We start from the raw sequence: 13,067 nt of genomic DNA, 5'->3' as shown, positions 1-13,067 counted from the left end.
CCAATTGTCTAAACTCCATTTTTATTTGTACTATGGCCTGTGTGTCTATAGTAAACTAACAAGTCCGCACTATCTGTTTTTGCATGCTGACAATCCTGGATGAATATTCATGCAGACGAGTAAAAATTCAAAACGTTTCTTAATGAATTTAGCAAAATGTCAGCTGGTGCTAGGTGCTTGGCAGGGTTTGGGCAGCACTTGCTACTGCATATCTGGAGGGTTAAGACAGTAAAACATAGCCAAATGCCTGGAATAGTTCTTTTGTATCAGAAACTACTGCTCTTCAGCATGGGCTGTAGACAGATGAAATGATCTGAAATAGATGTACATCATAGCCACTACGGCATTCAAGAGGGTTTGGGATAGGTGGAACAGTACCACTTAACTTCATTTCTCGTGAATATGATACAACACCAAATGTAACTAGGAGAGGAGAGAATTTTTAAATGTTACCCCAATTCACTTTAAAAGAACTAAAATTGATACAACATTTTCTGCTCAGTAAGAAGTATGTAATGGTAATGCTTGGCATTATTGGCTGACTGTACTCATTAATTTACCAGAAAACCAAAAATTATATGAAGGACAGGACAAAAATATCAGGCAAAAGTCAGGGACAGGTAAAGACATACGAGTAGGATAGTGAGTCAGAGTGGGCAGGGGGTGAAAAAAGAAGAAGCTGTGATTGCTGCAACAGCCATATTAACTAGATAGAGCATTAGCCTTCTGACACTAGAAGTGACCACATATATAAGTTGGCATGTATGTGTGGGGTCATGTTAGAGAAAAAGAAACAGGAAAAGACAGCAGAAGATTAAGTATAGTAAAAGACTAATAGTTCACAAAGGTGTATACTTCAGTCTAGCTGATAAATTAACTGAGTAAACATAAGAAACCTGAACAGATCTAGAATGTAACCATAACACTGCTTAGCTTATAAACCTGAACAGATCTAGAACTTAACCACAACACTGCTTAGCTTATAAACCTGAACAGATCTAGAACGTAACCATAACACTGCTTAGCTTATGGGAAATGCACTGTAAATAGTCATTTTATTAAGCGGGGGTGGGGCGGCGGGTAGCAGGTTAAAGTGATGTTTCACTGAAGCTTTAGTGAATGGGTAAAGTTAGCATTCATTTTTAAGAAATAAGTTACAATATACCACATGGTGGGGAAAGTTGAAACTTAATTACTGATTTCGGCATGATACGATGTAGAAAGTTAAGACAAATGCATGCTTATTGGAAAAGTCATGATAGAAAATGTATTTATTTTTTAGTTTCCTGTACAGCATTCTTAACTGGTTATATGTCATGTACAGTGTGGCATATAACTTTCAACAATTTTATTTTTCTGCAATTAGATATGCTAGGATTTATTTATAATGTGCATATTTGTCATGGTTTATATATATATATATATATATATATATATATATATATATATATATATATATATATATATATATATATATATATGGATCTATCTTACAACGTCGACAAGTCAAAACGCCGAAAACGAAATCACCGACACCACATAACCGACATTTCACAAACACGAAACCTCACATGCCCGACACACCATAATCCCGACAAGCAACAAACAAAACAAATCCCCGGTCCAAAAAGCACACACACAACACAAGCACACCAAAATCCTTACAAACCAACACGAAACCTCACATACACAACTACCTACAACCTTAACCCAAACCCTAACCCTAAGGTCCGCCACTATCGCACACTCACCTAACCCGCGCCCTAACCCTAACTCACTTAACCCGCCCCTAACCCACAAACTATCACAGTCGCACACTTACCTAGCCCGCGCCCTAACCCTAACTCACTTAACCCGCTCCTAACCCACAAACTATCACAGTCGCACACTTACCTAGCCCGCGCCCTAACCCTAACTCACTTAACCCGCCCTAACCCACAAACTATCACAGTCGCACACTTACCTAGCCCGCGCCCTAACCCTAACTCACTTAACCCGCCCCCAACCCACAAACTATCACAGTCGCACACTTACCTTACTCGCACCCTACCGTCCGTCACTACCGCATACATCCACAGCCTTTTCCCATGTCGATGTTCTCAGCGTCGGGGTTTTGATCCGTCGGTCTTCTCCGTTTTCGATCTTCTGGCGTCGGTGTTCTCGCTGTCGGCGTTCTGACTTGTCGACGTAGTCAGATAGAACCATATATATATATATATTTTTTTTTTTTTTTTTTTTTTTTTTTCTGGAGTATATTCTTGTGGGCAGAGGTTGGAAGCTGGTATACAATTTCAAAAATTCTGGTTATGCCTTCTGTAGGTCTTTGCAGTCAGGTCATTGTAAGGTCCAAGCAATATAAAACACAACTCAATTACAGAAAACAGTATTTGAAAAAGATTACTTTGTATTCTGCAGTATTGGTTCAGTACAATATGAAAACAAAAAAAGAAGAAACTGTGGTGAACCTGAAGCTGCTAAAGTACAATCATAGTCAAAAACAAAAAAAAGCATCTCAGTAATGCTAAAATACTTTATTAAAAAACACAAAGCTTTTGGATATAAAATCCTTGTATATCCAAAAGCTTTGTGTTCTTTAATAAAGTATTTTAGCGTTACTAAGCTGCCTTTTTTTTGTTTTTGATTTCAGTACAATGTGAGCCTTTTAAATGCTCTAAAAAATTTTCTTGAGGAAAAGTAAGTTTTTATTAAAATGTCTCAGGATCCAGCTTGTAAAGCCTTTGGTTTTCCATATAGTGATCCCCACAGTACTGCATGCAGAGAAAAGCATACATGATACAGGCTAAAGAAAAACAGTGCCTTGCTGAATTTTCACAGTGTTTTATGGGGGGCGGGGGTTCTACATTAGATCTGCAACACAGACAAATAGTTTGTGCAGCAGGAAAGCTGGATATAATAATAGTGGCACTGCCAGACTGCATTGCAAAGACAGAAGAATGGCTATTGCAGTTCTGGGGTCAAAAGGGGTCAGAATCAAAAGTGAACTGGTTGCCGGGGCCATTTAGGCATCAGTGTCACTTAAAAAAGTAAAAAGAGGGTTAACAGCAGAAGCCTGAGAAGTGAAAGACATGAGAACAAATGATGGAATACTAGATTTTAGAAAAACAAAAAAATAGGGTTGACTACAGAAAATTGCATAGTGAAAGACAGTGTCATAAGTAATGGCAAACAAGATCTGAGAAAACACCAAAGGCAGAAACATAAAAGTGCAAAACTCAAAGGACTGGAAAATACCATTACTAAATGGCACTACAATAAAAACAAAGTTAACATACGAGGCAAGTTATCCTACATCCTGTAGTGTAGGGGCTTTACTCTTATATATACCCTCTACTTAAGTTGTCTCAATTCAGGGCTGCAGCAGCTGCAAAAATGTTTCCCTAATAGAGTTTGCTTACTGTCTGAGGTGGTGTGACCTCAGAGAATCATTGTGTGTCTGGAGTTTGCTGAGAGCTGCCTCAGAATTGTGGTTTGACAATTTTGTGATTCAGAAGGACTAAGCTTTATTACCCAGGTGACACAATTTGATTAACAGCTTGTGATCCTGCTAGAGCTGGAATGGGGAGAAAAAAGAAGGGAGAGGCTTTATCCATTTATCTTTCTCGAGGAAAAAGGGGATTGTATGCCCATGGGCACAAATCCTGCATCAGTTTCTCTGGTGTGCCAAAGAACCATGCAGAAATGATTAATCATTTGGTGGGGTACACATACTTAGTACTGATTTCTGCAGTGGAGACTGGAGGTACATGGAAAAGTGCCTCTTCAGAGGAGGCAGGGATGTCTGTAGTCTTGCACACTGGTTGTAAAAAATTGCAGAAGTCCAGTATCATGGCCATTGGAGGTACTCCTTACAAACGGTTACTGGGAATGAGTAGGGAGTTAGGACAAAGCCACCAGGCTAACTCAGCCACCATAAGCAGCAGTAGTTTCTCTCAGGTCCAGTCTCCTCCACTTGCATTTTGGGGGCTGCAGACCTGAAGTCAGCAGAGCATAATAAATGCTGGCCAAAACAGATAGATGTGCATTACTGATGGAAGTCGAGACCTGAGATACTCATGTTGCTATGGCAGATCAAGCCTTATCCATGGTTAAAGAAAGGAAGCAAATCATAATGTTTGGATTACTTCATCACTAAATGTTCTTACTTCCGGTCAGCTTGCACATCAGCAGTCTCCTGTCATCCAGTAATTGAGTCGAGTTACTGCCTGCACTAGCACTTAGCAGAGACTTGATGGCTACACAAGACTTCTGCAACATAACCAATGTCATTCAGAGTTTTCTTCATTTTGTATAGCAACTTCTTTGATTTTATTTCCTGTTTTGAAGGTCTGTATAGTGGAATAAGTCGGTCTACAGTAATTTCTTCAAAATCTTGCATGTCTTAAGATAAAACATTTGCTGTTTTGCCTTTGTGTTCCATGGCATAGAATTTAGTTTTTCTTTTTGCTGAACTTCTGTATGTCCTTGTAATTTAATGTTTTTGGAGAGTTTTAATTCTCTTTTTCCAACTTTGGTCACCTTTTCCATAGATTGCAGATTTTTAGATGGCGTATCTTTAATTTAGTGCTACAATACTGAAGTTGTTTTCAACGTTCAATGCAAATTTCCTCTCTCTGTCATTCAGCTTGAAGAGTTTATTTGCAAAACCACAGCTTAGCTTCACAAAGAAGGTTGCTTCAACATTGTTTTATTTTATCATACGTAGGATTATACACCGCTATTCTTTCAAATTTCAAAAGGACTGTTGTTTTCAAATGATTCCCATTCACTGGAAGTTGTTTATTAATTATTAAGGGGTACTTCACTGACTTAAGTACTGCTACAATGCATCATCAGCAATGCCTTTTTTTAATTACTTAACGGTCAGTTAGACCTAAAATTTTCAGATTGGTAAGGTTCAGAAGGGGAGTCACTTTGAGGCACTGCAGGTATGGAAGACAATAATTAATTTCATCTCTAGTTAGCTAGACTGAGGGACTCGTATTAAATGTCCAAGTAATTTTCCATGGCATTCAGATCACAACAGCTTTTTCTATTTTACTAGCATTTAACCTATTCTTAATATACCAGGAATATAATAGCTTTACCATGACAGATCTTTTCCGTCTAACTGTAGCAGCCTTTTGTATATCTAAACCTTAGTAAGGTTTATTATAATACAGCATTATAATAGCGATACTTTTTAAACATGTAAGTTGGAATCTTAGGTCCTAGCTAGGTAGGTGGGTGTATAGAATATATTACAAATGTATTTGAATTTGTTAACCAGGATATAGCACTGATCACTGATGACTAAATTCAGTCTCAGGTGAGATTCTACAGAAAAAAAAATTCTTCTCTCACACACACACACACACACACACACACACACACACACACACACACACACACACACACACACACACACACACAGTCCTGCTCAGGGAGTATGAACAATGAAGAAAATAAAAGTAAGCCATCATGTACATATTTATAAAATGATTAACGTAAGAAGGAAAAGAGAATCTGTGGACAAATTAGAGAGATTATAAGTCCTTGGAAATTTACATTTATTATTGTAACTGAACTAAATGTAGATGATGATCTTCGTGTTTCACTGTGGCAGTCATCACACTTGTGTTATCTACCTGCAGGTAGCCCTCATTCGGCCCGAATAGCAGAGACTTAGCATTTCTGCGTCAGATGTTGTCGCTCCAGGACTGACATCAGGGGTATAAAAACAGGCAGCCAACGCCATTACATCAGTCTTTCTTGCCGAGAAGCCCGAAGCAGAAGCAGTTAGCAAGTGCCGGTCGGCCTCTACTTGAGTTTTCATTTACTAACTGAAACATCCTGAAGTCTTCTAAAGCTAGGTACCCCATTGGGGATCCTTTTTTCTTTCTCTAACTGATGTCAGAAAAAGTTAAAAATTGTTTTGCCGGTGGAAAGCAAATACCACACCGAGATTTTCATACTTACTGCATCACCTGTCTAGGCCCAGACCACGGCATACCTCGCTGTTGGTTTTGTGACTTGTTCAATGCCCAAACCATTCATTGTCGGGCCCTTATTGTCTCTAAATACTTTCGTTCTCTATCTCTGTATTTCAAAATGGCTTCGGTAAGCCATCCGACTACCAATATTCCAAAAAAATGTATGGATAATGACAGAGACAAGACTGCACAGGTTCATAGCTGCTGACGACGCTTCCATTAAGCTAGTCGCCAGTTCGCCGGTACTCAGGCACTTTTATAGGCCCTGATGCCCACTTCAGTGGATTCACAGGCCTCTACCAAGACCCGTTCAGAGTCCGGTATGCCGCGAGACTCTTCTTTGACTATGTAACCGGCAGATATCTCTACCTTTGGATCCGGAGCCGCTGAGCAGGCTCCGGCTTCGGAGGAAGTTCTTCGTACTACCAATGTTCAACACAAACTGACTACTTCAGTTCTGTCTAAAATTACTGAATTTCTAAGGCCAAGAGTACGCGTTACGCCTAGAAAACTCACGACCAAAGCGCATGCACCTGCTCCTTTGCCACAAAATAAAATACTTAGAATGGTAGAAGACCTTATTATGCTGATTAAGGGAAGTCAGCCTTCCCCCGCTAAGAGAAAAAGGGACGAGTCCACAGCAGCTTCAACAGACCAAGAGTCCAATGACTCTGAGGTTTCTGATTATGAAGACATGCTCTTATATGCTTATGAGGATTCTGATGCAGAGGAATCCATTCCCTATGCCTCTCCTCCAGAGGATTTCTCTTTTGGTGAAACCTTACATACTTTGAGAGCATTTCCACTGGGAATGCCAAGACTTTCCTCAGTCCAAAAAGAGAGTCAGAGAATTTCTAGACTTGCCACAACACAAGCCTTTAGCAGTACCACCAGTCCTGGAAATTGTTTATGATGCCTTTATGGAATTCAGTCTTACTCCTGATACTTTACCCACTGCCCCTAGGAAACCAGACAGGTACTACAGAGTACCTGACTCTCACAAATTTATTTTCAGAAATCCTACTGCTGACCAGAGAGCATTTCCCAGGGGCCTAAAGGTATCAAGGCAACTACAGCTAAGAATCCCACCCCTTCGGACAGGGATTCCAGAGCTTTGGACAGATGGGGTAAGAAAGTATATACCTCTGCAACTCTTGCCATTAGGGATTTGAATTGTCAGTTTCACATGCTGAAGTGCCAACAACATATTATAGAACTTGTTAAGCAAAAAATAGCTACCTTTACAGACTGCAGAAAATAAAGAATTGCAAGAGCTTATGCATTCTGCAACCCAAGTCAGCAAGCATACATTGCAGTGTGGCTTTGATGCCCTAGAAGCATCTTGCAGGGCAGCCAGTCACTGGTTCTGTACTGAGAAGGCATGCTTGGCTTAAGGAGCAGACCTTGCCAAATCCAAGTTACTAGACACTCCTTTGAACAAGGACAATCTGTTTGGCACCAAAGCAGAAGAGGTTCTTAAAAAGATGAAAGAAAAAGCTAAATCTATGCAGACAGTCAAAGAATTCTTACAAGTAAAGCCTCCTAGATCCAGTAGACATTGCCCCTCGAAACATTGGTCCTTTCCAGCCCCCTCGAGGGCATCTCAAAGTAGACCCAGCGGAAACAGACCCCCCTCCCCAGATTACAGTCTGAGGGTATGCAGAGATCTAAGCAATGGAGTGCCTCCACCTCTAAAGCAGGGAGTGCTAAACCACCCCCTTACGGAAAGAATTCCCAATTACTTCTCAACTCCACCCCCCTCCTCTGCTCAACTGCTTGTGCCCCTAGGAGAAAAACTTGCCATTCATGCAAAAAACTGGATTCCCATCACCAAAGACCGATGGGTCCTCAACATTGTATCCCAGGGGTACAAATTTTATTTCCACTCACTGCCCACCCCAAAAGGGTTCCCAGACCTCCCTCTAAACCAGTGGGCAGAGGCTCAAAACTAAGTCCAATCCCTGCTCTCTATAAGGGCAACGCAGCCGGTTCCTATGGAACAGATAGGTGAAGGATTCTATTCCAGACTTTTCCTGGTACCCAGAAAAGAGGGCACTCTGCGCCCAATCCTAGATCTTTCAATTCTGAACACCTTCCTGGTGGCACCAAAATTCAGAATGCTCACCCTGCAGCAGCTTCTATCTATGCTAGCCAAAGATGCCTGGTTAGTCACCCTAGACTTAAAAGAAGCCTATCTGCACATCCCTATAAGGGAGTCGTGCAGAAAATGTCTGCGCTTCAGGGCAGGATCTATGCATTATCTGTTCTCTGCACTTCCCTTTGGCTTATCCATTGCTCCCAGAGTATTCACAAAATACCTGGCTCCAGCCAGTGCTTACTGCAGACAGAGAAATATTCAAATTTACCCATACATGGATGACTGCCTGATTCAGGCAGACAGACAGGAAATGCTGTTGCAGCACCTGACATTTGTAAAAAAAGCCTCCTAACCTCCCTGGGGTACAATATCAACGAAAAAAAAAAAATCAAAACTAGCTCCCAGTCAAAGGATTGTATTCCTGGGAGCAAGTTTGGACACAGCATCCCAGATGGCATTCCTCACTCCAGAAAAGCAAGCCTGTCTGACAGGATATTTTACTCAAATGGCCACCAGAACACAGCTATCCGCAAGGAAAATCCTGCAGGCCATAGGGGTCATGGCCTCATGCATCCTACTAATTCCATATGCCAGACTGCATATGAGGAAACTTCAATGGTACTTAAAAAGTCTTTGGTGCCAACATTCTCAGAACCTGGAAACTGTCATTCCTATAATACCCTGTCTAGTTTCTATAATACCCTGTCTGAGTTTCTTTGGTGGGCAGCAGACAGAACATAACCCTACTCTCTCAGCAGGGGGGGGGGGGGGCAGATCTTGCATCCGCAACTGCAAACCCTAAGTCTTGCAGCCTGGCTTATTCCTTAAATTCTCCCCCAGTAACCAGCCTAAGCAAGAAGGTGCTGGACATCTTCCTTGAAGCCAGAAGACCCAGTACAAGGAAATCCTATGCCAAGTGGAAAAGGTACTACTCCTGGGTTCAGTCTAAAGAAGAGGACACAACTCTGCCCTCCCTGCCTCTAATCCTGGATTACCTAGCAGATGTACTCCACAGAGGCCTATCCTTCACCTCCATTTAGATCCATGCCTCTGCCATTTTGGCTCATTACAACACTGAGCCACCTCTCTTCTCTCATCCTCTTATCAAACAGTTCCTGAGAGGGGCAAACAACTTGACCGCTAAGGAGAGCACCCACCCCTGCTTGTGACCTTAACTTTGTACTATACTGGAAAAGCTCATGCTACCCCCCCCCCCCCCCCCCGAGCCTACAGCATCAGCAGAGTTAAAATTCCTCTCTTGGAAAACAGCCTTGCTTCTAGCCATCACTTTAGCTAGAAGAGTGTCTGAGCTACAAGCACTTATGGCTGTGGAACCCTTCATTATTTTCCATGCTGACAGGGTCTCCCCCAGGACTAACCCTTCCTTTATCCCTAAAGTGGTGTCCAGTGTGACTCTCAACCAATCTGTCCATTTGCTTACCTTCTTCCCTAATCCTCAGAATAAAGGGGAAAGGATCCTGCACTCCTTGGACATGCACAGACAGCTCAGATTCTACCTTGATAGGACTAAGCCCTTCAGAAAATCTGACCAGTTACTAGTCATCTTTGCAACAGGGGCAGAGGGCAAGGCCATTCAAAGCAAACTGTTTTCAAATGGATAGCACATTGCATCCATTTCTGCTACAAGCACCATGGGAAACCAACCCCTCAGGGAGTCAGAACACATTCCACTAGGGCAACTTCTACCTCTACAGCATTCCTTAGGGGAGTCCCTATCTTGGAAGCTGCTACCTGGAGTTCTGGACACACCTTCACCAAACATTACCACCTGCCTATCTTTTTTCAAATCCAGGGCAGGTTTTGCAACAGCAGTTCTGCAAGACATTCTATCCAACCCTAACTCTTCTTGACTGCCTCAACCCTTCCTCAGCTTTGGGAATCTACCCAAGTGTGATGACTGCAACAGTGAAAAATGAAGAACATAGTACAGTTGTGTACACTTACCATAAATGTAGATGTTCAAGTGTATTCACTGTTGCAGTCCTGGTTTCCCTTCCGCCAGCCCCCTGGTTTTCTCTCTCTTTCTGTCTCTAAACTCTCTATGCCTTTTACTACCCCCCCTTTTCAGGGGTATTGGTATTTACTTTTTACTGGTGGTGTTTTCCCCCACCATAACTTAGCTACCTATTGGGAGGCTCCTGACATTTGGGGCAAGAAAACGTGATGTAATAATGTCGGCTGCCTGTTTTTATACCCCTGACATCATTCCTGGAGCAACAGCATCCGACACAGAAATACTACGTCTCTGGTATTTCGGCCGACCGAGGGCTTGCCTGTTAACCAAGTGTGATGACTGCAACAGTGAATACACTCGAACATCTACATTTATGGTAAGTGTACACAACTGTACTTTTTAACAGATGACTGGAAGAGAAGAGGTTAATCTCAAACTTTAAAATATATCAGAAATTAAATTATTTTATGATTTAAGCCATAAAGATGTTATCGCACAGTTCTGAATGAAGCCAGAGACACAATGTCTGTAAGAAGTATGGTTTATTAGCTCTTGTAGGAAGAAGGGAAGTGTTTTATGGTTTTACAACTTCCAGCAGATATCGTGTTTCACTGTTGCAGTCATGACTGTAGGGTTCTCCCCTGCCGGTAGGCAGTCCTCGGTCGGCCAGAATCCCAAAGTCTGGGTCCGGCGTCGGCTGTTCAGCCATGCTCCCTGACATCAGAGCGCCAGGAATACAAAGTTGACAGCCGACGCCATGTTCTCCAGTCTTTCTTGCCGTGCGGTGATAGCAGTTCGCAAGTGCCGGTCGGCTGACTCCTGACAATTTTTTCTAAACAAACTTCAGTCCGAAGACTTTCTTCTCCTACTCAAAGCTAAGTACCCCGTTGGGGAAACTTTTTTCTTGCTCCAGTCCGATGTCAGAAAAAGTTAATAATTGTATTTCATGTGGGAAGCAAATACCTCATAAGGATTTTCATTCTTACTGTATTCCTTGCTTAGGCCCTGACCACGACGTGGCTAGTTGTCGGTTTTGTGCTAGATTCAATCAACGTACTATTAAACGAAGGTACGATTTTGCATTTCATTACTTCGGTAGGCGTTTTAATTACAAAATGTCGTCGGATACGGTTTCAGCTACCAGAGTTCACAAACAACGCAAGGACAAAGACAGGCCTCCGAGGTCCAAATCAGAAGATATCGCACAAGCAGAGCCAGCTTCAGGTTCGGCCGTAGTCAGTGAGGCGCTTTTGCAGTCCCGGTTGTCGGCCATTTCGGAACCGATAGCCAAAACGGACTCCCACGAGGAGCCAACTAGGCCTTTGAATATTTCTGTTGCAGGACCTTCGGACAATGCTCCTTCAGATGGGTCCAGAGCCGCTGTGCAGGTACCGGCTTCCGAAGGGGTTTTCAGGCCTACTCAGCTTCTAATAAAGGCAAAGCCAAAGACAAAGGCAAAGACTCCTTCCAAATCAAAGACTGCAGCCCAGGCCTTTTCTGATCCGGCTCCCAAGTCTCAGAAACAGTTACTTAAGATGGCGGAGGACTTACTATGATTAGGGGTTCACATCCCCCTCCAGATAAAAGGCCAAGGCAGGAAGTTTATTATGACTCCTCTGATCAGGCTTCTGTTTCTTCAGTTTCTTCTTCTGACCAGGAATATTCTTTCCCTCCTTATGAGGATTCTGATGCTGAGTAATCCATTCCTTCAGCTTCTCCCCCTGAGGATTTCTCTTTTGGGGAAACTTTGCATGAAATAAGGGAACATTTCCACTGGGAAGGACAGGAGTATTCAGAATCTAAGAAAAGACTAAGGGATTTTCTTCTTCTTCCCCAACATAGACCCCTGGCTATTCCTCCTATTTTGGATATTGTGGATGATGCTTTTTCGGAGGCTAACTTGACTCCTGATTCTTTTCCTCCAGCTCCTGTTAAGCCAGACAGATACTATAGAGTTCCTGATTCCCACCAGTTTTTATTCAAGAACCCTACTGCTGACCCTGAAACCATTTCTCAGGGTCCTAAGGGCATAAAGGCTGCTTCTGCTAAAAACCCCATTCCCACTGAAAAGGATTCCAGATCTTTAGAAAGATGGGGCAAAAAATTGTACACTTCTGCTACTTTATCTATTAGGGCTTTAAACTGTCAGTTTCATATGCTGAAATACCAGCAATTTCTTCTGTCTGTTCTAAAACAAAAGCTAACTTCCATTTCCGCCTGTGCAGATGATAAGGAGCTACATGACAATGCATGCCACAGAACAAGTTGGGAAGCATGGTTTACACTGTGGATTTGATGCCTTGGAGGCTTCTTGTAGGGCTGCTGCCTCTGGCACAGTAATTAGAAGGCATGCATGGTTAAAGGAACAAAATCTGCCAGATCAAGTAAAAGCTAAATTATTGGATGCTCCTGTTCAGCATAATGTTTTGTTTGGATCTAAAGCTGAAGAAGTGATTAAAAAGATGGAGGACAAGGCAAAATCCATGCAAACAGTTAAAGATTTCTTACAAGTACAGCCACCCAGATTTAGTAGGAATTGGCCTACAAAAATTGGTCCTTTCCCAATTCAGACAGGCCTCAGAGGGGTAGATACAGACGCTCCCGAGGAAGGCCTCGAATGCAAGCCTCTTATAGACCAAGACAGTGGACTGCTTCCACCCCTAGGGGAGGAGAGGACAGGTCGCAAGCTCATAGGAAACAGACTCGATGACTCCCTCTGTTGGGCTGCAGGAACTTCTTGCCTGGAAGCCCCTCTTGGAGGAAAACTTTCTCTTTTTCACCTAAATTGGACTCATATAACCCAAGACAAGTGGGTTCTGGATGTAGTTTCAAGAGGTTACAAATTCCATTTTCATACCCTACCAAGGCCAAGCGGATGGCCAGATCTTCCAAAACATCAATGGTCAGAGGCCTTAAACCAGGTGGAAGCTCTCTTGGCTATGAAAGCCATAGAACTAGTTCCACTTTCAGAGATGGGACAAGGTTTTTACTCAAGGCTCTTTGT

Source organism: Protopterus annectens, chromosome 5.part0 (assembly GCF_019279795.1).
Source record: "Protopterus annectens isolate FY-2018-M chromosome 5.part0, PAN1.0, whole genome shotgun sequence".
Classification (NCBI taxonomy): domain Eukaryota; kingdom Metazoa; phylum Chordata; order Ceratodontiformes; family Protopteridae; genus Protopterus; species Protopterus annectens.
The sequence above is the reverse complement of the archived record's forward strand: the minus strand, read 5'-3'. Positions refer to the sequence as shown.